This window comes from Dipodomys merriami, unplaced genomic scaffold, assembly GCF_024711535.1.
Source record: "Dipodomys merriami isolate MVZ:Mamm:240054 unplaced genomic scaffold, mDipMer1.0.p SCAF_86, whole genome shotgun sequence".
NCBI lineage: Eukaryota > Metazoa > Chordata > Mammalia > Rodentia > Heteromyidae > Dipodomys > Dipodomys merriami.
The window spans coordinates 940693-946250 of NW_027206468.1; positions in this window are offsets into that span (position 1 = coordinate 940693).

Below are 5558 nucleotides of genomic sequence, written 5' to 3' on the forward strand. Positions count from 1 at the left end.
CACAACAGCTCAATAGTTATATGCATGTCATCATAGAAAATGATGCTTATTGAAATGAGCTCCAAGAAATGGATACAAGATGATTGTATAGTGAACTTCTTTTAGTTATTTCTATTTACTTTTTCCCCTTTGGATTATTCCCTGTAGTCACTGTTTTTGATTTCTGTACCCTTTGTCTTATACATAAGTTTATCTGATTTGGGGAAGGGAAGGGAAATCACAGAAATGGTCGGACAAAGATTAACCAAAGCAACAGTAATATACACTAAGCACTATGTTAGAAATGAACTTTACAACTTTCGGGAAATGGGATATCAGTGTTCGGGGAAGCAGGAAAAAAATGAGGTAGTGATAACACTGTAAAAAAAAGTACTTTTACTTATGTAACTGTAACCCACCCCTTGGAATATCACCTTCATAATAAAAACAAACAAAAAATAAAATAAGAGAGCTGACAGGAAGCTCAGCCTGACTTTTCTGCCATGCTCCCTAGGACAATGGGTGCTATTCAGTCCACTTCTTGTGGTGGGAAGTCCACTTTTTGTCAGTAGTGGAGCTTGAACTCTGGGCCTGGGCACTGTCCTCGATCTCCTCAGCTCAAGGCTAGCACTCTACCATTTGAGTCACAGCACCACTTCTGGTTTTCTGGTGATTCTTTGGAGATAAGTGTCTCAGAGATGTTCCTGCCCAGGTTGCCTATAAACCATAGTCCTCATATCTCAGCCTCCTGTGTATTTACGATTATAGGCCTGAGCCACCAGCCCCTGGCTTAAGTGTAATTATGACTCTCTCTCTCTCTCTTTCTCTCTCTCTCTCTCTCTCTCTCTCTCTCTCTCTCTCTCTCTCTCTCTCTCTCTCTCTCTCTCTCTCTCTCTCTCTCTCTCTCTTTCTCTTTCTCTGAAGAACTTATTTAATGGATGCTAGAGGAGGTGGCCCAGCATCCCCATGTGGCAGGAACCAATGTGGCCCTCTCATTCTGGAGGTGGGCTGTGAGTCAGGAGTTGTCTCGCTCAGTCTGTTGTTCCAGCTCCATGTGGTAAGCCCCTCTGTGCTCTGGCTAGACCATGACGGTTATTCATTGTCCATCTAGCCTTACTGGACTCAGTATTGTGTTCAATGTCCTTTTCTAGCAAAAATTTCTGGCTAAAATTATGATACATAGTTACGGAATGAAAAAGTAATGCCATCTTAAGAAAGCCATTTAGGGCTCTGGGAATGTGGCTTCACAGTATGGTGATTGATTAGCATGCATGAAAACTTCGATTCAATTCTTCAGTACCACATAAACAGAAAAAGAACCACGGGAAATAGTGCTGTGTCTCAAGTGGTAGAGGGTTAGCCTAGAACAACAACAACAAAAATAGCTGAGGAATAATTCCCTATCCCTGAGTTGAAGCCCCAGGACTGGCGAAACAACAAGTACAACAACAAATATTTAGTTAGTAAATGGAAAATAAACAACTCATACTTGGAATATATAATTGCTCCTTCCATACTGATACCTGACAATAGTGCCTAATTCATGTACTTTACCTATATTAGTATACAATATTGAAAAAACCCAAAAACTTTTGTTCATTAAGTCATGGCAATTAATGCCAGGAATGTGCTTAGATGTCAGGTGAATATTAATTCTGCAAATTCAAAGATTCCAGGCTTTTGAGTGGTCACTGCTAATCACAATCAGAAGGATAGTATCAGTGAGATTTGGAATTCTTTTTGATAAGATATGGCACCAAAAAGGCAGAGGCTAATTATAGTTTTTACAGAAGAGAAGGAATAACTCTAGATGGAAGGAATAAATGGTAATAACTAAGTTATACCACAAAATGTTCTAGGGAACCATTTTTGGTTATTAAAGAACTAGTCATCAACTAGGCTTATTTCTCATTGCCTTTAGCATTATAGTAATTAGGCTAATTCTTTATCTCTGTGTGATAAATTGTATATCCTTCGATGCTGTACTTTCATACCTGAACTCCTTTGCTTTCTAAAAATCTGTCTTTTTTATTTCTCTATGAACAATTTCTGATACTAAGTCGACAAATGCAGACAGAAGAAGATGCTAATGTAAGAGTCCCACAACACATGAATCATTAATGTAACAACATGAAAAAGGGGGATAAATTTATTGCTACCTCGATTTTCCTAAAAAGTTGCAATGTCATCATTTGATACAAATTTCCATTCTTTGTCTACATAGTGTCAGTAAGTGCACATAAATGCAAATATAAGACGGATGTTGGTGGCTCACACCTGTAATCCTAGCTACTCAGAAAGATGAGACCACAGAATTGTGGTTCAAAACCAGCTTGGTCAGGAAAGTCCATGAGACTCTCATCTGTAATTAACCACATGAAACCCAGAAGTGGTACTGTACCAAAAGTGGCAGAGTGCTCAACTTGACCTGAAGAATTGAGGGACAGGGTCCAGTATCAGAGATAAAGACCCATAACCAAGAAAAAAGTGCAAATATGACTTTAAGTTTCCCCAAAAGGAACGACAAAGTCAATAGTAACCTTCCCAATTAGAAAAAAAAATTCCAAAATGATTCAGTGCACCTACTTTTGTTGAGTTATTTAAGGTATGGTTTCTGTGCTGGACATATTCTCTTCTTTTAAAAATTGTCAAATATTAGATTTATATAAACTTCATCTAATATTTTGTGGTTCAAAAGAGAAATCCAAAGGGAAACAAAGGAGGAGGTTACAATGCTTGATAAGAAATGTACTCATTATCTTGCCCATCTAATTGTAACCCCTCTATACAGTATTTTCACAATAAAAATAAATAAAAATTAAAAATAGAAGTCCATACAGTTGAAGTCACTTGGATTTATTACTATCTCAGTTCAAAGCCAACCTAGGCAGGAGAGTCTGTATAACTCTTATCTGTAATAAAACACTAAAAAAGCCAGAAGTGGAGTTTAGGCTCAAGCAATAGAGTACTAGCTTTGGGGGCAGGTGGGCAGGAAAGACAACTGTACAGGGACCGGGTCCACCCTCTGGGTTCAAGCCCCCAAACCAGCACAAACTAAAACAAACAAGCAAATGAAAAAACCCACCTGTTTCTTTGTGACCATCCTTAAAGCATTGGTTTGAGAAGATGCTCCTTTTGCTTATCGTACTCACTGGATCCTGCTTTTTGGAATCCTTATTGCTATGGAGAACTCAGGACCAGATTAAGAATTGGGTAACTGACTCCTGCAACAGGAGAATCATCTCAGGAGTGAAATATCCGTGCATAAGTCTCTTTAAAACCCCCATATCTTTGTTTCTTTGCAGGAGAACACTTTTAAAACAAAGTTATTTCCTTTTATTCTATGCTGGCCTTCAAATGGCATATTGGTAACTTTTGTTATACTCTCAACTCGAAGTTTACAGACATGTTTTTTTTTTTTTTTTTTTTTCGGTCGTGGGACTTGAACTCTGGGCCTGGGCGCTGTCCCTCAGCTCTTCAGCTCAAGGCGAGCGCTCTACCACTTGAGCTACAGCGCCACTTCCGGTTTTCTGGTGGTTTATTGGAGATAGGAGTCTCACAGTCTTTCCTGCCCGGGTTGGCTTTGAACCGTGATCCTCAGATCTCAGCCTCCTGAGTAGCTAGGATTACAGGCGTGAGCCACCAGTGCCCGGCTTACAGACATGTTTTATATAAATAAAGGAAAACTTGAAGAAGTCAGGGACAGAGTTTCCTTCAGGCCTTGGATTATTTTCTTGTACCTTAAAAAGGACAGCACAAATTACCTTGAACTTTGTCATTTTTCTATGTTCAATTCCTCTCTTGCAATAACAGTTCCTTCCACTTATTTCCAGTAACAATCCATGGTGCTGCTCCAGGTAAAATGAATGTTTTCTGGCTTCACTGAAATAGCACAAGTATGTCTTTGGACATGAGGTAACATGTGTTTCAGAGATAACTTCATAGCGAGAAAATATGGAATTTGCATGGCTTACAAAACCTCATTCATGTAAATATGGCCATATAAGATGATGTTAAGTGAAATGGAACCCAAGATAGGGACACAACTTGCTTTTTCTTTCTTGCTATTTTTTAAATGTATCTAACATGTAGTATGCGATTTTTTGTTTCTCTTCTATTTTCTTCTTCCATGGTGTATAACCCCTGTTTTCACTATATTTATTGTCAGTGACCTGCATCTTGCATATACATTTTTCTAATGCGGGTAGGGGAAGGTAAATAACAAAATGCTTAAACAATTATACAGTATGACCTATTGTAACAATGATTTGTATAAGGCACTATGTAGAAAATTAGCTTTATAACTTGACGAGGGGAAAAGGGAGTTGGGTTGGTGGGGAGGAAAAGGATTGAAGGAGAAATACAAAAGAGGAGGTAACAACGCTTGATAGATAATGTACTCATTAACTTTCTTATGTAACTCTAACCCCTCTTTAAACCATTTTTACAATAAAAAAATGAAAAAAAACATCCTGGACTACTTTAAGTTCAAAATTTCCTATGTGCTCTGTAATTAAGAACAATTTTATGTGGGAAGAATGTTCACAGAAACATTTTTTGTGAGTGTGTGTGTTGTGCAATATTTCCCAAGTGTACATAAGTTAGAAGTAGGAGAAACAATAGGAATAATAAGAGAAAAAGAAGTTTTGTGCTTAAGTATAATGGTTCAATACACTATAGAAGACTCTTCAATAAGACAACTTTGAAAAAATAAATCCAAGGCCAGTATGTAGATCTATGGGGGTGATATAGGGAAAGCTTTACTACTAAGTGGAACATGAAGGATGAGGCCTCTCTTCTTGTCTACTAGATCTAAATCATGGTAGCTAATCATGCAAATTTGTAAAAAGTAGAACAGAAGAGTAATTCGGGTTCCAAAACAAGTCAGATATAAGAGCATAGACAACTAGAAAAAAAGGCCATGTTGAGAGAGCAGGAAATATAGCAGCAATGAACTGGTGGATAAGATAACATTTCTTTTTCTTTTTTGGTTTTTTTATTGTTGTGGGTCTTGAACTCTGGGCCTAGGCAATGTGCTTCCCCTCTTCAGCTCAAGGCTAGAGATCTACAATTTGAGCCACAGTTCCAATTCGTTTTCTGGTGGTTAATTGGAGATAAGTGCCTCAGAAAACTTTCTTACTGGTGCTTGGTCTGAACTGCAGTCCTCAGATCTCAACCTCCTGAGTAACTAAGATTATAGGTTTGAGCCACCAGTACCAGGCTTAAGATTACATTTCTAGCAGTGTACACTCAGGATATGTAATGTGTATGTTCATCTATCTTTGTATGAATTCTTGAGTTAAAATCTAGGCTATAGGTTAGACTTTACATCCACAAAAATGTTTGTAGCTTAAAACCATACTGATGGAAAAAATAAAAACTAAGAATGTAAAAGAGTCTGAAAAGTTCAGTTTGCATCCAGCCTCGGCAGAACAGTCTTTGCAACACTACCTCTAATTAACCAGCCAAAAGCTGCAGTGGACGAATGGCTCAAGTGATGGGATATTAGTTATGAGCAAGAGTGCTGAATAATAGCCTGAGGTTTTTGCATACATACATGCAAACATTTACATACGCAC